This window comes from Schistocerca cancellata, unplaced genomic scaffold (assembly GCF_023864275.1).
Source record: "Schistocerca cancellata isolate TAMUIC-IGC-003103 unplaced genomic scaffold, iqSchCanc2.1 HiC_scaffold_1100, whole genome shotgun sequence".
NCBI classification, from domain to species: domain Eukaryota; kingdom Metazoa; phylum Arthropoda; class Insecta; order Orthoptera; family Acrididae; genus Schistocerca; species Schistocerca cancellata.
Genome location: NW_026047099.1, coordinates 5,345,978 through 5,366,026, shown reverse-complemented (window position 1 = coordinate 5,366,026; position 20,049 = coordinate 5,345,978). Strand labels below are relative to the sequence as shown.

At 55.0% G+C, this 20,049-nt stretch overlaps 21 non-coding genes across 21 annotated transcripts; all 21 read left to right on the top strand.

The window, feature by feature from the left end:
* The first annotated feature begins 480 nt into the window (after positions 1-480).
* LOC126155281 (5S ribosomal RNA) lies at positions 481-599 on the top strand. Its single transcript, XR_007532783.1, has one exon. It is a non-coding gene; the product is annotated as a 5S ribosomal RNA (ribosomal RNA).
* An 843-nt stretch (positions 600-1,442) lies between these two features.
* Positions 1,443-1,561, top strand: LOC126154736 (5S ribosomal RNA). Its single transcript, XR_007532275.1, has one exon. It is a non-coding gene; the product is annotated as a 5S ribosomal RNA (ribosomal RNA).
* Positions 1,562-2,392: 831 nt separating this feature from the next.
* On the top strand, positions 2,393-2,511 carry LOC126155477 (5S ribosomal RNA). The gene has a single exon (XR_007532937.1). It is a non-coding gene; the product is annotated as a 5S ribosomal RNA (ribosomal RNA).
* An 847-nt stretch (positions 2,512-3,358) lies between these two features.
* Positions 3,359-3,477, top strand: LOC126155279 (5S ribosomal RNA). The gene has a single exon (XR_007532781.1). It is a non-coding gene; the product is annotated as a 5S ribosomal RNA (ribosomal RNA).
* An 842-nt stretch (positions 3,478-4,319) lies between these two features.
* Positions 4,320-4,438, top strand: LOC126154735 (5S ribosomal RNA). Its single transcript, XR_007532274.1, has one exon. It is a non-coding gene; the product is annotated as a 5S ribosomal RNA (ribosomal RNA).
* Positions 4,439-5,269: 831 nt separating this feature from the next.
* Positions 5,270-5,388, top strand: LOC126154658 (5S ribosomal RNA). The gene has a single exon (XR_007532202.1). It is a non-coding gene; the product is annotated as a 5S ribosomal RNA (ribosomal RNA).
* An 846-nt stretch (positions 5,389-6,234) lies between these two features.
* LOC126155045 (5S ribosomal RNA) lies at positions 6,235-6,353 on the top strand. Its single transcript, XR_007532564.1, has one exon. It is a non-coding gene; the product is annotated as a 5S ribosomal RNA (ribosomal RNA).
* Positions 6,354-7,204: 851 nt separating this feature from the next.
* LOC126155044 (5S ribosomal RNA) lies at positions 7,205-7,323 on the top strand. The gene has a single exon (XR_007532563.1). It is a non-coding gene; the product is annotated as a 5S ribosomal RNA (ribosomal RNA).
* Positions 7,324-8,164: 841 nt separating this feature from the next.
* Positions 8,165-8,283, top strand: LOC126155476 (5S ribosomal RNA). The gene has a single exon (XR_007532936.1). It is a non-coding gene; the product is annotated as a 5S ribosomal RNA (ribosomal RNA).
* An 817-nt stretch (positions 8,284-9,100) lies between these two features.
* LOC126154760 (5S ribosomal RNA) lies at positions 9,101-9,219 on the top strand. Its single transcript, XR_007532297.1, has one exon. It is a non-coding gene; the product is annotated as a 5S ribosomal RNA (ribosomal RNA).
* An 821-nt stretch (positions 9,220-10,040) lies between these two features.
* Positions 10,041-10,159, top strand: LOC126155475 (5S ribosomal RNA). Its single transcript, XR_007532935.1, has one exon. It is a non-coding gene; the product is annotated as a 5S ribosomal RNA (ribosomal RNA).
* An 832-nt stretch (positions 10,160-10,991) lies between these two features.
* On the top strand, positions 10,992-11,110 carry LOC126154978 (5S ribosomal RNA). The gene has a single exon (XR_007532501.1). It is a non-coding gene; the product is annotated as a 5S ribosomal RNA (ribosomal RNA).
* Positions 11,111-11,927: 817 nt separating this feature from the next.
* LOC126155091 (5S ribosomal RNA) lies at positions 11,928-12,046 on the top strand. The gene has a single exon (XR_007532607.1). It is a non-coding gene; the product is annotated as a 5S ribosomal RNA (ribosomal RNA).
* Positions 12,047-12,876: 830 nt separating this feature from the next.
* LOC126155090 (5S ribosomal RNA) lies at positions 12,877-12,995 on the top strand. The gene has a single exon (XR_007532606.1). It is a non-coding gene; the product is annotated as a 5S ribosomal RNA (ribosomal RNA).
* Positions 12,996-13,826: 831 nt separating this feature from the next.
* On the top strand, positions 13,827-13,945 carry LOC126155195 (5S ribosomal RNA). The gene has a single exon (XR_007532703.1). It is a non-coding gene; the product is annotated as a 5S ribosomal RNA (ribosomal RNA).
* An 827-nt stretch (positions 13,946-14,772) lies between these two features.
* Positions 14,773-14,891, top strand: LOC126155888 (5S ribosomal RNA). Its single transcript, XR_007533320.1, has one exon. It is a non-coding gene; the product is annotated as a 5S ribosomal RNA (ribosomal RNA).
* Positions 14,892-15,718: 827 nt separating this feature from the next.
* LOC126155240 (5S ribosomal RNA) lies at positions 15,719-15,836 on the top strand. The gene has a single exon (XR_007532745.1). It is a non-coding gene; the product is annotated as a 5S ribosomal RNA (ribosomal RNA).
* An 832-nt stretch (positions 15,837-16,668) lies between these two features.
* Positions 16,669-16,787, top strand: LOC126155198 (5S ribosomal RNA). The gene has a single exon (XR_007532706.1). It is a non-coding gene; the product is annotated as a 5S ribosomal RNA (ribosomal RNA).
* Positions 16,788-17,617: 830 nt separating this feature from the next.
* Positions 17,618-17,736, top strand: LOC126155276 (5S ribosomal RNA). Its single transcript, XR_007532778.1, has one exon. It is a non-coding gene; the product is annotated as a 5S ribosomal RNA (ribosomal RNA).
* Positions 17,737-18,558: 822 nt separating this feature from the next.
* Positions 18,559-18,677, top strand: LOC126155035 (5S ribosomal RNA). Its single transcript, XR_007532554.1, has one exon. It is a non-coding gene; the product is annotated as a 5S ribosomal RNA (ribosomal RNA).
* An 822-nt stretch (positions 18,678-19,499) lies between these two features.
* On the top strand, positions 19,500-19,618 carry LOC126155474 (5S ribosomal RNA). Its single transcript, XR_007532934.1, has one exon. It is a non-coding gene; the product is annotated as a 5S ribosomal RNA (ribosomal RNA).
* Positions 19,619-20,049: the final 431 nt, after the last annotated feature.

The window sequence follows — 20,049 nt, the reverse complement described above, 5'->3', positions numbered from 1 at the left end:
GCGAGCGGCAGTCGAGCAAAGTCGGGACAAGTCGGGACGGGGACAGGGACAGGGATAGGAATGGTGCGAATGCACTGCAAACTACGCAGACACCTGGTGTGAGGCGAGGCGAGGCGAGGCGAGGCGAGGAAGCCCACATCGCTACCAGTGGGCCCTGCAGCACGACACTGCCGCACCCCGCACAGGCCCTCCGCTGAACACCAGGGACAAGATGCGTCCTCCGCTAGTGTCGAAGGCTGCACGCGCCCAGCGAATGACAGGGGTGGCAACGAGCAGCAGTGCGTCTCACACACGCGGCGGTGCGCCCTCCATTTCGGCCGTCACTCTGCTGGGACGCCGGGCGGGCCTCCCCGCGCCGTCCTCGAGGAACTGGCGGTTGCAGAAGGAAGCGCTTTCGTCAAATGCAGCCGAAAACTAGCATTTTGTGTGTTGGGAGAAAAGCCGAACGCGAATTCTGCCGTGCTCCTACATTAGATGAGCGCCAACGGCCATACCATGATGAATACACCGGTTCTCGTCCGATCACCGAAGTTAAGCATTATCGGGCCCGGCTAGTACTTGGATGGATGAACGCCTGGGAAACCCGGGTGCTGTTGGCTCCCTTCCTGTTTTTTTTTTTTGTTATGTCGCCATTCCAATTTTCAAACTACCTCTCTGTAGTGCCAAAGATGCTTCCTTAAGCCTTTTAAACTACTGTAATGGTACGAAAATGCAGTAATTACCTCAGTTTGAGGGAGAATGTGCTAACCAAGTTTGCCAAGAAGACTTTGAAAACGACAAAACAGTACGAATCGGCAGGTGATTTCTGAAATACGTCACCGCCTATTGTTGTGTAGGAGTGTAGAGTTCCAAATTTGATTTGTAACCACGAATTTATTCCTTAGTCGTCTCGTCTCGTCTCGTCTCGTCTCGTCCCGCAGACGTTTGTCGTGCTTGCGCTGTCATATGGACCACGACCCGAGCGGCAGCGAGCGGCAGTCGAGCAAAGTCGGGGCAAGTCGGGACGGGGACAGGGACAGGGATAGGAATGGTGCGAATGCACTGCAAACTACGCAGACACCTGGTGTGAGGCGAGGCGAGGCGAGGCGAGGAAGCCCACATCGCTACGAGTGGGCCCTCCAGCACGACACTGCCACACCCCGCACAGGCCCTCCGCTGAACACCAGGGACAAGATGCGTCCTCCGCTAGTGTCGAAGGCTGCACGCGCCCAGCGAATGACAGGGGGTGCAACGAGCAGCAGTGCGTCTCACACACGCGGCGGTGCGCCCGCCAATTCGGCCGTCGCTCTGCTGGGACGCCGGCCGCGCCTCCCCGCGCCGTCCTCGAGGAACTGGCGGTTGCGGAAGGAAGCGCTTTCGTCAAATGCGGCCAAAAACTAACATTTAGTGTGTTGGGAGAAAAGCCGAACGCGAATTCTGCCGTGCTCCTACATTAGATGAGCGCCAACGGCCATACCATGATGAATACACCGGTTCTCGTCCGATCACCGAAGTTAAGCATCATCGGACCCGGTTAGTACTTGGATGGGTGACCGCCTGGGAAACCCGGATGCTGTTGGCTCCCTTCCTTTTGTTTTTTTGTTATGTCGCCAGCCCAATTTTCAAACTACCTTTCTGTTGTGAATAAGATGTTTCCTTAAGCCTTTTAAACTACTGTAATGGTACGAAAATGCAGTAATTAACTCAGTTGAGGGAGAATGTGCTAACCAAGTTTGCCAAGAAGACTTTGAAAACGACAAAACAGTACGAATCGGCAGGTGATTTCTGAAATACGTCACCGCCTATTGTTGTGTAGGAGTGTAGAGTTCCAAATTTGATTTGTAACCACGAATGTATTCCTTAGTCGTCTCGTCTCGTCCCGCAGACGTTTGTCGTGCTTGCGCTGTCATATGGACCACGACCCGAGCGGCAGCGAGCGGCAGTCGAGCAAAGTCGGGACAAGTCGGGACGGGGACAGGGACAGGGATAGGAATGGTGCGAATGCACTGCAAACTACGCAGACACCTGGTGTGAGGCGAGGCGAGGCGAGGCGAGGCGAGGAAACCCACATCGCTACCAGTGGCGCCCTCCAGCACGACACTGCCACACCCCGCACAGGCCCTCCGCTGAACACCAGGGACAAGATGCGTCCTCCGCTAGTGTCGAAGGCTGCACGCGCCCAGCGAATGACAGGGGGTGCAACGAGCAGCAGTGCGTCTCACACACGCGGCGGTGCGCCCGCCAATTCGGCCGTCGCTCTGCTGGGACGCCGGGCGCGCCTCCCCGCGCCGTCCTCGAGGAACTGGCGGTTGCGGAAGGAAGCGCTTTCGTCAAATGCGGCCGAAAACTAACATTTTGTGTGTTGGGAGAAAAGCCGAACGCGAATTCTGCCGTGCTCCTACATTAGATGAGCGCCAACGGCCATACCATGATGAATACACCGGTTCTCGTCCGATCACCGAAGTTAAGCATCATCGGGCCCGGCTAGTACTTGGATGGGTGACCGCCTGGGAAACCCGGGTGCTGTTGGCTCCCTTCCTTTTGTTTTTTTGTTATGTCGCCATCCCAATTTTTCAAACTACCTTTCTGTTGTGACAAAGATGCTTCCTTAAGCCGTTTAAACTACTGTAATGGTACGAAAATGCAGTAATTAACTCAGTTTGAGGGAGAATGTGCTAACCAAGTTTGCCAAGAAGACTTTGAAAACGACAAAACAGTACGAATCGGCAGGTGATTTCTGAAATACGTCACCGCCTATTGTTGTGTAGGAGTGTAGAGTTCCAAATTTGATTTGTAACCACGAATTTATTCCTTAGTCGTCTCGTCTCGCCTCGTCTCGTCTCGTCCCGCAGACGTTTGTTGTGCTTGCGCTGACATATGGACCACGACCCGAGCGGCAGCGAGCGGCAGTCGAGCAAAGTCGGGACAAGTCGGGACGGGGACAGGGACAGGGATAGGAATGGTGCGAATGCACTGCAAACTACGCAGACACCTGGTGTGAGGCGAGGCGAGGCGAGGCGAGGCGAGGAAGCCCACATCGCTACCAGTGGGCCCTCCAGCACGACACTGCCGCACCCCGCACAGGCCCTCCGCTGAACACCAGGGACAAGATGCGTCCTCCGCTAGTGTCGAAGGCTGCACGCGCCCAGCGAATGACAGGGGTGGCAACGAGCAGCAGTGCGTCTCACACACGCGGCGGTGCGCCCTCCATTTCGGCCGTCACTCTGCTGGGACGCCGGGCGGGCCTCCCCGCGCCGTCCTCGAGGAACTGGCGGTTGCAGAAGGAAGCGCTTTCGTCAAATGCAGCCGAAAACTAGCATTTTGTGTGTTGGGAGAAAAGCCGAACGCGAATTCTGCCGTGCTCCTACATTAGATGAGCGCCAACGGCCATACCATGATGAATACACCGGTTCTCGTCCGATCACCGAAGTTAAGCATTATCGGGCCCGGCTAGTACTTGGATGGATGAACGCCTGGGAAACCCGGGTGCTGTTGGCTCCCTTCCTGTTTTTTTTTTGTTATGTCGCCATTCCAATTTTCAAACTACCTCTCTGTAGTGACAAAGATGCTTCCTTAAGCCTTTTAAACTACTGTAATGGTACGAAAATGCAGTAATTACCTCAGTTTGAGGGAGAATGTGCTAACCAAGTTTGCCAAGAAGACTTTGAAAACGACAAAACAGTACGAATCGGCAGGTGATTTCTGAAATACGTCAACGCCTATTGTTGTGTAGGAGTGTAGAGTTCCAAATTTGATTTGTAACCACGAATTTATTCCTTAGTCGTCTCGTCTCGTCTCGTCTCGTCTCGTCCCGCAGACGTTTGTCGTGCTTGCGCTGTCATATGGACCACGACCCGAGCGGCAGCGAGCGGCAGTCGAGCAAAGTCGGGGCAAGTCGGGACGGGGACAGGGACAGGGATAGGAATGGTGCGAATGCACTGCAAACTACGCAGACACCTGGTGTGAGGCGAGGCGAGGCGAGGCGAGGAAGCCCACATCGCTACCAGTGGCGCCCTCCAGCACGACACTGCCACACCCCGCACAGGCCCTCCGCTGAACACCAGGGACAAGATGCGTCCTCCGCTAGTGTCGAAGGCTGCACGCGCCCAGCGAATGACAGGGGGTGCAACGAGCAGCAGTGCGTCTCACACACGCGGCGGTGCGCCCGCCAATTCGGCCGTCGCTCTGCTGGGACGCCGGCCGCGCCTCCCCGCGCCGTCCTCGAGGAACTGGCGGTTGCGGAAGGAAGCGCTTTCGTCAAATGCGGCCAAAAACTAACATTTAGTGTGTTGGGAGAAAAGCCGAACGCGAATTCTGCCGTGCTCCTACATTAGATGAGCGCCAACGGCCATACCATGATGAATACACCGGTTCTCGTCCGATCACCGAAGTTAAGCATCATCGGACCCGGTTAGTACTTGGATGGGTGACCGCCTGGGAAACCCGGATGCTGTTGGCTCCCTTCCTTTTGTTTTTTTGTTATGTCGCCAGCCCAATTTTCAAACTACCTTTCTGTTGTGAATAAGATGTTTCCTTAAGCCTTTTAAACTACTGTAATGGTACGAAAATGCAGTAATTAACTCAGTTGAGGGAGAATGTGCTAACCAAGTTTGCCAAGAAGACTTTGAAAACGACAAAACAGTACGAATCGGCAGGTGATTTCTGAAATACGTCACCGCCTATTGTTGTGTAGGAGTGTAGAGTTCCAAATTTGATTTGTAACCACGAATGTATTCCTTAGTCGTCTCGTCTCGTCCCGCAGACGTTTGTCGTGCTTGCGCTGTCATATGGACCACGACCCGAGCGGCAGCGAGCGGCAGTCGAGCAAAGTCGGGACAAGTCGGGACGGGGACAGGGACAGGGATAGGAATGGTGCGAATGCACTGCAAACTACGCAGACACCTGGTGTGAGGCGAGGCGAGGCGAGGCGAGGCGAGGAAACCCACATCGCTACCAGTGGCGCCCTCCAGCACGACACTGCCACACCCCGCACAGGCCCTCCGCTGAACACCAGGGACAAGATGCGTCCTCCGCTAGTGTCGAAGGCTGCACGCGCCCAGCGAATGACAGGGGGTGCAACGAGCAGCAGTGCGTCTCACACACGCGGCGGTGCGCCCGCCAATTCGGCCGTCGCTCTGCTGGGACGCCGGGCGCGCCTCCCCGCGCCGTCCTCGAGGAACTGGCGGTTGCGGAAGGAAGCGCTTTCGTCAAATGCGGCCGAAAACTAACATTTTGTGTGTTGGGAGAAAAGCCGAACGCGAATTCTGCCGTGCTCCTACATTAGATGAGCGCCAACGGCCATACCATGATGAATACACCGGTTCTCGTCCGATCACCGAAGTTAAGCATCATCGGGCCCGGCTAGTAGTTGGATGGGTGACCGCCTGGGAAACCCGGGTGCTGTTGGCTCCCTTCCTGTTTTTTTTTTTTTTTGTTATATCGCCAGCCCAATTTTCAAACTACCTTTCTGTTGTGACAAAGATGCTTCCTTAAGCCTTTTAAACTACTGTAATGGTACGAAAATGCAGTAATTAACTCAGTTTGAGGGAGAATGTGCTAACCAAGTTTGCCAAGAAGACTTTGAAAACGACAAAACAGTACGAATCGGCAGGTGATTTGTGAAATACGTCACCGCCTATTGTTGTGTAGGAGTGTAGAGTTCCAAATTTGATTTGTAACCACGAATTTATTCCTTAGTCGTCTCGTCTCGTCTCGTCTCGTCTCGTCCCGCAGACGTTTGTCGTGCTTGCGCTGTCATATGGACCACGACCCGAGCGGCAGCGAGCGGCAGTCGAGCAAAGTCGGGACAAGTCGGGACGGGGACAGGGACAGGGATAGGAATGGTGCGAATGCACTGCAAACTACGCAGACACCTGGTGTGAGGCGAGGCGAGGCGAGGCGAGGAAGCCCACATCGCTACGAGTGGGCCCTCCAGAACGTCACTGCCGCACCCCGCACAGGCCCTCCGCTGAACACCAGGGACAAGATGCGTCCTCCGCTAGTGTCGAAGGCTGCACGCGCCCAGCGAATGACAGGGGGTGCAACGAGCAGCAGTGCGTCTCACACACGCGGAGGTGCGCCCGCCAATTCGGCCGTCGCTCTGCTGGGACCCCGGGCGCGTCTCCCCGCGCCTTCTTCGAGGAACTGGCGGTTGCGGAAGGAAGCGCTTTCGTCAAATGCGGCCGAAAACTAACATTTTGTGTGTTGGGAGAAAAGCCGAACGCGAATTCTGCCGTGCTCCTACATTAGATGAGCGCCAACGGCCATACCGTGATGAATACACCGGTTCTCGTCCGATCCCCGAAGTTAAGCATTATCGGGCCCGGCTAGTACTTGGATGGGTGACCGCCTGGGAAACCCGGGTGCTGTTGGCTCCCTTCCTTTTGTTTTTTTGTTATGTCGTCAGCCCAATTTTCAAACTACCTTTTTGTTGTGACAAAGATGCTTCCTTAAGCCTTTTAAACTACTGTAATGGTACGAAAATGCAGTAATTAACTCAGTTTGAGGGAGAATGTGCTAACCAAGTTTGCCAAGAAGACTTTGAAAACGACAAAACAGTACGAATCGGCAGGTGATTTCTGAAATACGTCACCGCCTATTGTTGTGTAGGAGTGTAGAGTTCCAAATTTGATTTGTAACCACGAATTTATTCCTTAGTCGTCTCGTCTCGTCTCGTCTCGTCTCGTCCCGCAGACGTTTGTCGTGCTTGCGCTGTCATATGGACCACGACCCGAGCGGCAGCGAGCGGCAGTCGAGCAAAGTCGGGACAAGTCGGGACGGGGACAGGGACAGGGATAGGAATGGTGCGAATGCACTGCAAACTACGCAGACACCTGGTGCGAGGCGAGGCGAGGCGAGGCGAGGCGAGGCGAGGAAGCCCACATCGCTACCAGTGGGCCCTCTAGCACGACACTGCCGCACCCCGCACAGGCCCTCCGCTGAACACCAGGGACAAGATGCGTCCTCCGCTAGTGTCGAAGGCTGCACGCGCCCAGCGAATGACAGGGGGTGCAACGAGCAGCAGTGCGTCTCACACACGCGGCGGTGCGCCCGCCAATTCGGCCGTCGCTCTGCTGGGACGCCGGGCGCGCCTCCCCGTGCCGTCCTCGAGGAACTGGCGGTTGCGGAAGGAAGCGCTTTCGTCAAATGCGGCCGAAAACTAACATTTTGTGTGTTGGGAGAAAAGCCGAACGCGAATTCTGCCGTGCTCCTACATTAGATGAGCGCCAACGGCCATACCATGATGAATACACCGGTTCTCGTCCGATCACCGAAGTTAAGCATCATCGGGCTCGGCTAGTACTTGGATGGGTGACCGCCTGGGCAACCCCGGTGCTGTTGGCTCCCTTCCTTTTGTTTTTTTGTTATGTCGCCAGCCCAATTTTCAAACTACCTTTCTGTTGTGACAAAGATGCTTCCTTAAGCCTTTTAAACTACTGTAATGGTACGAAAATGCAGTAATTAACTCAGATTGAGGGAGAATGTGCTAACCAAGTTTGCCAAGAAGACTTTGATAACGACAAAACAGTACGAATCTGCAGGTGATTTCTGAAATACGTCACCGCCTATTGTTGTGTAGGAGTGTAGAGTTCCAAATTTGATTTGTAACCACGAATTTATTCCTTAGTCGTCTCGTCGCGTCTCGTCTCGTCTCGTCCCGCAGACGTTTGTCGTGCTTGCGCTGTGATATGGACCACGGCCCGAGCGGCAGCGAGCGGCAGTCGAGCAAAGTCGGGACAAGTCGGGACGGGGACAGGGACAGGGATAGGAATGGTGCAAATGCACTGCAAACTACGCAGACACCAGGTGTGAAGCGAGGCGAGGCGAGGCGAGGAAGCCCACATTGCTACCAGTGGGCCCTCCAGCACGACACTGCCGCACCCCGCACAGGCCCTACGCTGAACACCCGGGACAAGATGCGTCCTCCGCTAGTGTCGAAGGCTGCACGCGCCCAGCGAATGACAGGGGGTGCAACGAGCAGCAGTGCGTCTCACACACGCGGCGGTGCGCCCACCATTTCGGCCGTCACTCTGCTGGGACGCCGGGCGCGCCTCCCCGCGCCGTCCTCGAGGAACTGGCGGTTGCAGAAGGAAGCGCTTTCGTCAAATGCAGCCGAAAACTAGCATTTTGTGTGTTGGGAGAAAAGCCGAACGCGAATTCTGCCGTGCTCCTACATTAGATGAGCGCCAACGGCCATACCATGATGAATACACCGGTTCTCGTCCGATCACCGAAGTTAAGCATCATCGGGCCCGGCTAGTACTTGGATGGGTGACCGCCTGGGAAACCCGGGTGCTGTTGGCTCCCTTCCTTTTGTTTTTTTGTTATGTCGCCAGCCCAATTTTCAAACAACCTTTCTGTTGTGACAAAAATGCTTCCTTAAGCCTTTTAAACTACTGTAATGGTACGAAAATGCAGTAATTAACTCAGTTTGGGGGAGAATGTGCTAACCAAGTTTGCCAAGAAGACTTTGAAAACGACAAAACAGTACGAATCGGCAGGTGATTTCAGAAATACGTCACCGCCTATTGATGTGTAGGAGTGTAGAGTTCCAAATTTGATTTGTAACCACGAATGTTTTCCTTAGTCGTCTCGTCTCGTCCCGCAGACGTTTGTCGTGCTTGCGCTGTCATAGGGACCACGACCCGAGCGGCAGCGAGCGGCAGTCGGGCAAAGTCGGGACAAGTCGGGACGGGGACAGGGACAGGGATAGGAATGGTGCGAATGCACTGCAAACTACGCCGACACCTGGTGTGAGTCGAGGCGAGGAAGCCCACATCGCTACCAGTGGCGCCCTCCAGCACGACACTGCCACACCCCGCACAGGCCCTCCGCTGAACACCAGGGACAAGATGCGTCCTCCGCTAGTGTCGAAGGCTGCACGCGCCCAGCGAATGACAGGGGGTGCAACGAGCAGCAGTGCGTCTCACACACGCGGCGGTGCGCCCGCCAATTCGGCCGTCGCTCTGCTGGGACGCCGGCCGCGCCTCCCCGCGCCGTCCTCGAGGAACTGGCGGTTGCGGAAGGAAGCGCTTTCGTCAAATGCGGCCGAAAACTAACATTTTGTGTGTTGGGAGAAAAGCCGAACGCGAATTCTGCCGTGCTCCTACATTAGATGAGCCCCAACGGCCATACCATGATGAATACACCGGTTCTCGTCCGATCACCGAAGTTAAGCATCATCGGGCCCGGCTAGTACTTGGATGGGTGACCGCCTGGGAAACCCGGGTGCTGTTGGCTCCCTTCCTTTTGTTTTTTTGTTATGTCGCCAGCCCAATTTTCAAACTACCTTTCTGTTGTGACAAAGATGCTTCCTTAAGCCCTTTAAACTACTGTAATGGTACGAAAATGCAGTAATTAACTCAGTTTGAGGGAGAATGTGCTAACCAAGTTTGCCAAGAAGACTTTGAAAACGACAAAACAGTACGAATCGGCAGGTGATTTCTGAAATACGTCACCGCCTATTGTTGTGTAGGAGTGTAGAGTTCCAAATTTGATTTGTAACCACGAATGTATTCCTTAGTCGTCTCGTCTCGTCCCGCAGACGTTTGTCGTGCTTGCGCTGTCATATGGACCACGACCCGAGCGGCAGCGAGCGGCAGTCGAGCAAAGTCGGGACAAGTCGGGACGGGGACAGGGATAGGAATGGTGCGAATGCACTGCAAACTACGCAGACACCTGGTGTGAGGCGAGGCGAGGCGAGGCGAGGAAGCCCACATCGCTACCAGTGGCGCCCTCCAGCACGACACTGCCACACCCCGCACAGGCCCTCCGCTGAACACCAGGGACAAGATGCGTCCTCCGCTAGTGTCGAAGGCTGCACGCGCCCAGCGAATGACAGGGGGTGCAACGAGCAGCAGTGCGTCTCACACACAGGGCGGTGCGCCCGCCAATTCGGCCGTCGCTCTGCTGGGACGCCGGGCGCGCCTCCCTGCGCCGTCCTCGAGGAACTGGCGGTTGCGGAAGGAAGCGCTTTCGTCAAATGCGGCCGAAAACTAACATTTTGTGTGTTGGGAGAAAAGCCGAACGCGAATTCTGCCGTGCTCCTACATTAGATGAGCGCCAACGGCCATACCATGATGAATACACCGGTTCTCGTCCGATCACCGAAGTTAAGCATCATCGGGCCCGGCTAGTACTTGGATGGGTGACCGCCTGGGAAACCCGGGTGCTGTTGGCTCCCTTCCTTTTGTTTTTTTGTTATGTCGCCAGCCCAATTTTCAAACTACCTTTCTGTTGTGACAAAAATGCTTCCTTAAGCCTTTTAAACTACTGTAATGGTACGAAAATGCAGTAATTACCTCAGTTTGGGGGAGAATGTGCTAACCAAGTTTGCCAAGGAGACTTTGAAAACGACAAAACAGTACGAATCGGCAGGTGATTTCTGAAATACGTCACCGCCTATTGTTGTGTAGGAGTGTAGAGTTCCAAATTTGATTTGTAACCACGAATGTATTCCTTAGTCGTCTCGTCTCGACCCGCAGACGTTTGTCGTGCTTGCGCTGTCATATGGACCACGACCCGAGCGGCAGCGAGCGGCAGTCGAGCAAAGTCGGGACAAGTCGGGACGGGGACAGGGACAGGGATAGGAATGGTGCGAATGCACTGGAAACTACGCAGACACCTGGTGTGAGGCGAGGCGAGGCGAGGCGAGGCGAGGAAGCCCACATCGCTACCAGTGGCGCCCTCCAGTACGACACTGCCACACCCTGCACAGGCCCTCCGCTGAACACCAGGGACAAGATGCGTCCTCCGCTAGTGTCGAAGGCTGCACGCGCCCAGCGAATGACAGGGGGTGCAACGAGCAGCAGTGCGTCTCACACACGCGGCGGTGCGCCCGCCAATTCGGCCGTCGCTCTGCTGGGACGCCGGGCGCGCCTCCCCGCGCCGTCCTCGAGGAACTGGCGGTTGCGGAAGGAAGCGCTTTCGTCAAATGCGGCCGAAAACTAACATTTTGTGTGTTGGGAGAAAAGCCGAACGCGAATTCTGCCGTGCTCCTACATTAGATGAGCGCCAACGGCCATACCATGATGAATACACCGGTTCTCGTCCGATCACCGAAGTTAAGCATTATCGGGCCCGGCTAATACTTGGATGGGTGACCGCCTGGGAAACCCGGGTGCTGTTGGCTCACTTCCTTTTGTTTTTTTGTTATGTCGCCAGCCCAATTTTCAAACTACCTTTCTGTTGTGACAAAAATGCTTCCTTAAGCCTTTTAAACTACTGTAATGGTTCGAAAATGCAGTAATTAACTCAGTTTGAGGGAGAATGTGCTAACCAAGTTTGCCAAGGAGACTTTGAAAACGACAAAACAGTACCAATCGGCAGGTGATTTCGGAAATACGTCACCGCCTATTGTTGTGTAGGAGTGTAGAGTTCCAAATTTAATTTGTAACCACGAATGTATTCCTTAGTCGTCTCGTCTCGTCCCGCTGACGTTTGTCGTGCTTGCGCTGTCATATGGACCACGACCCGAGCGGCAGCGAGCGGCAGTCGAGCAAAGTCGGGACAAGTCGGGACGGGGACAGGGACAGGGATAGGAATGGTGCGAATGCACTGCAAACTACGCGGACACCTGGTGTGAGGCGAGGCGAGGAAGCTCACATCGCTACCAGTGGCGCCCTCCAGCACGACACTGCCACACCCCGCACAGGCCCTCCGCTGAACACCAGGGACAAGATGCGTCCTCCGCTAGTGTCGAAGGCTGCACGCGCCCAGCGAATGACAGGGGGTGCAACGAGCAGCAGTGCGTCTCACACACGCGGCGGTGCGCCCGCCAATTCGGCCGTCGCTCTGCTGGGACGCCGGCCGCGCCTCCCCGCGCCGTCCTCGAGGAACTGGCGGTTGCGGAAGGAAGCGCTTTCGTCAAATACGGCCGAAAACTAACATTTTGTGTGTTGGGAGAAAAGCCGAACGCGAATTCTGCCGTGCTCCTACATTAGATGAGCGCCAACGGCCATACCATGTTGAATACACCGGTTCTCGTCCGATCACCGAAGTTATGCATCATCGGGCCCGGCTAGTACTTGGATGGGTGACCGCCTGGGAAACCCGGGTGCTGTTGGCCCCTTCCTTTTGTTTTTTTGTTATGTCGCCAGCCCAATTTTCAAACTACCTTTCTGTTGTGACAAAAATGCTTCCTTAAGCCTTTTAAACTACTGTAATGGTACGAAAATGCAGTAATTAACTCAGTTTGAGGGAGAATGTGCTAACCAAGTTTGCCAAGGAGACTTTGAAAACGACAAAACAGTACGAATCGGCAGGTGATTTCTGAAATACGTCACCGCCTATTGTTGTGTAGGAGTGTAGAGTTCCAAATTTGATTTGTAACCACGAATGTATTCCTTAGTCGTCTCGTCTCGTCCCGCAGACGTTTGTCGTGCTTGCGCTGTCATATGGACCACGACACGAGCGGCACCGAGCGGCAATCGAGCAAAGTCGGGACAAGTCGGTACGGGGACAGGGACAGGGATAGGAATGGTGCGAATGCACTGCAAACTACGCAGACACCTGGTGTGAGGCGAGGCGAGGCGAGGCGAGGCGAGGAAGCCCACATCGCTACCAGTGGCGCCCTCCAGCACGACACTGCCACACCCCGCACAGGCCCTCCGCTGAACACCAGGGACAAGATGCGTCCTCCGCTAGTGTCGAAGGCTGCACGCGCCCAGCGAATGACAGGGGGTGCAACGAGCAGCAGTGCGTCTCACACACGCGGCGGTGCGCCCGCCAATTCGGCCGTCGCTCTGCTGGGACGCCGGCCGCCCCTCCCGCGCCGTCCCCGAGGAACTGGCGGTTGCGGAAGGAAGCGCTTTCGTCAAATGCGGCCGAAAACTAACATTTTGTGTGTTGGGAGAAAAGCCGAACGCGAATTCTGCCGTGCTCCTACATTAGATGAGCGCCAACGGCCATACCATGTTGAATACACCGGTTCTCGTCCGATCACCGAAGTTATGCATCATCGGGCCCGGCTAGTACTTGGATGGGTGACCGCCTGGGAAACCCGGGTGCTGTTGGCCCCTTCCTTTTGTTTTTTTGTTATGTCGCCAGCCCAATTTTCAAACTACCTTTCTGTTGTGACAAAAATGCTTCCTTAAGCCTTTTAAACTACTGTAATGGTACGAAAATGCAGTAATTAACTCAGTTTGAGGGAGAATGTGCTAACCAAGTTTGCCAAGGAGACTTTGAAAACGACAAAACAGTACGAATCGGCAGGTGATTTCTGAAATACGTCACCGCCTATTGTTGTGTAGGAGTGTAGAGTTCCAAATTTGATTTGTAACCACGAATGTATTCCTTAGTCGTCTCGTCTCGTCCCGCAGACGTTTGTCGTGCTTGCGCTGTCATATGGACCACGACCCGAGCGGCACCGAGCGGCAATCGAGCAAAGTCGGGACAAGTCGGGACGGGAACAGGGACAGGGATAGGAATGGTGCGAATGCACTGCAAACTACGCAGACACCTGGTGTGAGGCGAGGCGAGGCGAGGCGAGGCGAGGAAGCCCACATCGCTACCAGTGGCGCCCTCCAGCACGACACTGCCGCACCCCGCACAGGCCCTCCGCTGAACACCAGGGACAAGATGCGTCCTCCGCTAGTGTCGAAGGCTGCACGCGCCCAGCGAATGACAGGGGGTGCAACGAGCAGCAGTGCGTCTTACACACGCGGCGGTGCGCCCGCCAATTCGGCCGTCGCTCGGATGGGACGACGGGCGCACCTCCCCGAGCCGTCCTCGAGGAACTGGCGGTTGCGGAAGGAAGCGCTTTCGTCAAATGCGGCCGAAAACTAACAATTTGTGTGTTGGGAGAAAAGCCGAACGCGAATTCTGCCGTGCTCCTACATTAGATGAGCGCCAACGGCCATCCCATGATGAATACACCGGTTCTCGTCCGATCACCGAAGTTAAGCATCATCGGGCCCGGCTAGTACTTGGATGGGTGACCGCCTGGGAAACCCGCGTGCTGTTGGCTCCCTTCCTTTTGTTTTTTTGTTATGTCGCCAGCCCAATTTTCAAACTACCTTTCTGTTGTGACAAAAATGCTTCCTTAAGCCTTTTAAACTACTGTAATGGTACGAAAATGCAGTAATTAACTCAGTTTGAGGGAGAATGTGCTAACTAAGTTTGCCAAGGAGTCTTTGAAAACGACAAAACAGTACGAATCGGCAGGTGATTTCTGAAATACGTCACCGCCTATTGGTGTGTAGGAGTGTAGAGTTCCAAATTTGATTTGTAACCACGAATGTATTCCTTAGTCGTCTCGTCTCGTCCCGCAGACGTTTGTCGTGCTTGCGCTGTCATATGGACCACGACCCGAGCGGCAGCGAGCGGCAGTCGAGCAAAGTCGGGACAAGTCGGGACGGGGACAGGGACAGGGATAGGAATGGTGCGAATGCACTGCAAACTACACAGACACCTGGTGTGAGGCGAGGCGAGGCGAGGCGAGGAAGCCCACATCGCTACCAGTGGCGCCCTCCAGAACGACACTGCCACACCCCGCACAGGCCCTCCGCTGAACACCAGGGACAAGATGTGTCCTCCGCTAGTGTCGAAGGCTGCACGCGCCCAGCGAATGACAGGGGGTGCAACGAGCAGCAGTGCGTCTCACACACGCGGCGGTGCGCCCGCCAATTCGGCCGTCGCTCTGCTGGGACGCCGGGCGCGCCTCCCCGCGCCGTCCTCGAGGAACTGGCGGTTGCGGAAGGAAGCGCTTTCGTCAAATGCGGCCGAAAACTAACATTTTGTGTGTTGGGAGAAAAGCCGAACGCGAATTCTGCCGTGCTCCTACATTAGATGAGCGCCAACGGCCATACCATGATGAATACACCGGTTCTCGTCCGATCACCGAAGTTAATCATCATCGGGCCCGGCTAGTACTTGGATGGGTGACCGCCTGGGAAACCCGGGTGCTGTTGGCTCCCTTCCTTTTGTTTTTTTGATATGTCGCCAGCCCAATTTTCAAACTACCTTTCTGTTGTGACAAAAATGCTTCCTTAAGCCTTTTAAACTACTGTAATGGTACGAAAATGCAGTAATTAACTCAGTTTGAAGGAGAACGTGCTAACCAAGTTTGCCAAGAAGACTTTGAAAACGACAAAACAGTACGAATCGGCAGGTGATTTCTGAAATACGTCACCGCCTATTGTTGTGTAGGACTGTAGAGTTCCAAATTTGATTTGTAACCACGAATGTATTCCTTAGTCGTCTCGTTTCGTCCCGCAGACGTTTGTCGTACTTGCGCTGTCATATGGACCACGACCCGAGCGGCAGCGAGCGGCAGTCGAGCAAAGTCGGGACAAGTCGGGACGGGGACAGGGACAGGGATAGGAATGGTGCGAATGCACTGCAAACTACGCAGACACCTGGTGTGAGGCGAGGCGAGGCGAGGCGAGGAAGCCCACATCGCTACCAGTGGCGCCCTCCAGCACGACACTGCCACACCCCGCACAGGCCCTCCGCTGAACACCAGGGACAAGATGCGTCCTCCGCTAGTGTCGAAGGCTGCACGCGCCCAGCGAATGACAGGGGGTGCAACGAGCAGCAGTGAGTCTCACACACGCGGCGGTGCGCCCGCCAATTCGGCCGTCGCTCTGCTGGGACGCCGGGCGCGCCTCCCCGCGCCGTCCTCGAGGAACTGGCGGTTGCGGAAGGAAGCGCTTTCGTCAAATGCGGCCGAAAACTAACATTTTGTGTGTTGGGAGAAAAGCCGAACGCGAATTCTGCCGTGCTCCTACATTAGATGAGCGCCAACGGCCATACCATGATGAATACACCGGTTCTCGTCGATCACCGAAGCTAAGCATCATCGGGCCCGGCTAGTACTTGGATGGGCGACCGCCTGGGAAACCCGGGTGCTGTTGGCTTCCTTCCTTTTGTTTTTTTGTTATGTCGCCAGCCCAATTTTCAAACTACCTTTCTGTTGTGAGAAAGATGCTTCCTTAAGCCTTTTAAACTACTGTAATGGTACGAAAATGCAGTAATTACCTCAGTTTGCGGGAGAATGTGGTAACCAAGTTTGCCAAGAAGACTTTGAAAACGACAAAACAGTACGAATCGGCAGGTGATTTCTGAAATACGTCACCGCCTATTGTTGTGTAGGAGTGTAGAGTTCCAAATTTGATTTGTAACCACGAATGTATTCCTTAGTCGTCTCGTCTCGTCCCGCAGACGTTAGTCGTGCTTGCGCTGTCATATGGACCACGACCCGAGCGGCAGCGAGCGGCAGTCGAGCAAAGTCGGGACAAGTCGGGACGGGGACAGGGACAGGGATAGGAATGGTGCGAATGCACTGCAAACTACGCAGACACCTGGTGTGAGGAGAGGCGAGGCGAGGCGAGGCGAGGAAGCCCACATCGCTACCAATGGCGCCCTCCAGCACGACACTGCCACACTCCGCACAGGCCCTCCGCTGAACACCAGGGACAAGATGCGTCCTCCGCTAGTGTCGAAGGCTGCACGCGCCCAGCGAATGACAGGGGGTGCAACGAGCAGCAGTACGTCTCACACACGCGGCGGTGCGCCCGCCAATTCGGCCGTCGCTCTGCTGGGACGCCGGGCGCGCCTCCCCGCGCCGTCCTCGAGGAACTGGCGGTTGCGGAAGGAAGCGCTTTCGTCAAATGCGGCCGAAAACTAACATTTTGTGTGTTGGGAGAAAAGCCGAACGCGAATTCTGCCGTGCTCCTACATTAGATGAGCGCCAACGGCCATACCATGATGAATACACCGGTTCTCGTCCGATCACCGAAGTTATGCATCATCGGGCCCGGCTAGTACTTGGATGGGTGACCGCCTGGAAAACCCGGGTGCTGTTGGCTCCCTTCCTTTTGTTTTTTTGTTATGTCGCCAGCCCAATTTTCAAACTACCTTTCTGTTGTGACAAAGATGCTTCCTTAAGCTTTTTAAACTACTGTAATGGTACGAAAATGCAGTAATTACCTCAGTTTGAGGGAGAATGTGCTAACCAAGTTTGCCAAGAAGACTTTGAAAACGACAAAACAGTACGAATCGGCAGGTGATTTCTGAAATACGTCACCGCCTGTTATTGTGTAGGAGTGTAGAGGTCCAAATTTGATTTGTGACCACGAATGTATTCCTTAGTCGTCTCGTTTCGTCCCGCAGACGTTTGTCGTGCTTGCACTGTCATATGGACCACGACCCGAGCGGCAGCGAGCGGAAGTCGAGCAAAGTCGGGACAAGTCGAGACGGGGACAGGGACAGGGATAGGAATGGTGCGAATGCACTGCAAACTACGCAGACACCTGGTGTGAGGCAAGGCGAGGCGAGGCGAGGCGAGGAAGCCCACATCGCTACCAGTGGCGCCCTCCAGCACGACACTGCCACACCCCGCACAGGCCCTCCACTGAACACCAGGGACAAGATGCGTCCTCCGCTAGTGTCGAAGGCTGCACGCGCCCAGCGAATGACAGGGGGTGCAACGAGCAGCAGTGCGTCTCACACACGCGGCGGTGCGCCCGCCAATTCGGCCGTCGCTCTGCTGGGACGCCGGGCGCGCCTCCCCGCGCCGTCCTCGAGGAACTGGCGGTTGCGGAAGGTAGCGCTTTCGTCAAATGCGGCCGAAAACTAACATTTTGTGTGTTGGGAGAAAAGCCGAACGCGAATTCTGCGTGCTCCTACATTAGATAAGGCCAACCGCCATACCATGATGAATACACCGGTTCTCGTCCGATCACCGAAGCTAAGCATCATCGGGCCCGGCTAGTACTTGGAAGGGCGACCGCCTGGGAAACCCGGGTGCTGTTGGCTCCCTTCCTTTTGTTTTTTTGTTATGTCGCCAGCCCAATTTTCAAACTACCTTTCTGTTGTGAGAAAGATGCTTCCTTAAGCCTTTTAAACTACTGTAATGGTACGAAAATGCAGTAATTACCTCAGTTTGCGGGAGAATGTGGTAACCAAGTTTGCCAAGAAGACTTTGAAAACGACAAAACAGTACGAATCGGCAGGTGATTTCTGAAATACGTCACCGCCTATTGTTGTGTAGGAGTGTAGAGTTCCAAATTTGATTTGTAACCACGAATGTATTCCTTAGTCGTCTCGTCTCGTCCCGCAGACGTTTGTCGTGCTTGCGCTGTCATATGGACCACGACCCGAGCGGCAACCGAGTAAAGTCGGGACAAGTCGGGACGGGGACAGGGACAGGGATAGGAATGGTGCGAATGCACTGCAAACTACGCAGACACCTGGTGTGAGGCAAGGCGAGGCGAGGCGAGGCGAGGAAGCCCACATCGCTACCAGTGGCGCCCTCCAACACGACACTGCCACACCCCGCACAGGCCCTCCGCTGAACACCAGGGACAAGATGCGTCCTCCGCTAGTGTCGAAGGCTGCACGCGCCCAGCGAATGACAGGGGGTGCAACGAGCAGCAGTGCGTCTCACACACGCGGCGGTGCGCCCGCCAATTCGGCCGTCGCTCTGCTGGGACGCCGGCCGCGCCTCCCCGCGCCGTCCTCGAGGAACTGGCGGTTGCGGAAGGAAGCGCTTTCGTCAAATGCGGCCGAAAACTAACATTTTGTGTGTTGGGAGAAAAGCCGAACATGAATTCTGCCGTGCTCCTACATTAGATGAGCGCCAACGGCCATACCATGATGAATACACCGGTTCTCGTCCGATCACCGAAGTTAAGCATCATCGGGCCCGGCTAGTACTTGGATGGGTGACAGCCTGGGAAACCCGGGTGCTGTTGGCTACCTTCCTTTTGTTTTTTTGTTATGTCGCCAGCCCAATTTTCAAACTACCTTTCTGTTGTGACAAAGATGCTTCATTAAGCCTTTTAAACTACTGCAATGGTACGAAAATGCAGTAATTAACTCAGTTTGAGGGAGAATGTGCTAACCAAGATTACCAAGGAGACTTTGAAAACGACAAAACAGTACGAATCGGCAGGTGATTTCTGAAATACGTCACCGCCTATTGTTGTATAGGAGTGTAGAGTTCCAAATTTGATTTGTAACCACGAATGTATTCCTTAGTCGTCTCGTCTCGTCCCGCAGCCGTTTGTCGTGCTTGCGCTGTCATATGGACCACGACCCGAGCGGCAACCGAGCAAAGTCGGGACAAGTCGGGACGGGGACAGGGACAGGGATAGGAATGGTGCGAATGCACTGCAAACTACGCAGACACCTGGTGTGAGGCGAGGCGAGGCGAGGCGAGGCGAGGAAGCCCACATCGCTACCAGTGGCGCCCTCCAGCACGACACTGCCACACCCCGCACAGGCCCTCCGCTGAACACCAGGGACAAGATGCGTCCTCCGCTAGTGTCGAAGGCTGCACGCGCCCAGCGAATGACAGGGGGTGCAACGAGCAGCAGTGCGTCTCACACACGCGGCGGTGCGCCCGCCAATTCGGCCGTCGCTCTGCTGGGACGCCGGGCGCGCCTCCCCGCGCCGTCCTCGAGGAACTGGCGGTTGCGGAAGGAAGCGCTTTCGTCAAATGCGGCCGAAAACTAACATTTTGTGTGTTGGGAGAAAAGCCGAACGCGAATTCTGCCGTGCTCCTACATTAGATGAGCGCCAACGGCCATACCATGATGAATACACCGGTTCTCGTCCGATCACCGAAGTTAAGCATCATCGGGCCCGGCTAGTACTTGGATGGGTGACCGCCTGGGAAACCCGGGTGCTGTTGGCTCCCTTCCTTTTGTTTTGTTGTTATGTCGCCAGCCCAATTTTCAAACTACCTTTCTGTTGTGACAAAGATGCTTCCTTAAGCCTTTTAAACTACTGTAATGGTACGAAAATGCAGTAATTAACTCAGTTTGAGAGAGAATGTGCTAACCAAGTTTGCCAAGGAGCCTTTGAAAACGACAAAACAGTACGAATCGGCAGGTGATTTCTGAAATACGTCACCGCCTATTGTTGTGTAGGAGTGTAGAGTTCCAAATTTGATTTGTAACCACGAATGTATTCCTTAGTCGTCTCGTCTCGTCCCGCAGACGTTTGTCGTGCTTGCGCTGTCATATGGACCACGACCTGAGCGGCAGCGAGCGGCAGTCGAGCAAAGTCGAGACAAGTCGGGACGGGGACAGGGACAGGGATAAGAATGGTGCGAATGCACTGCAA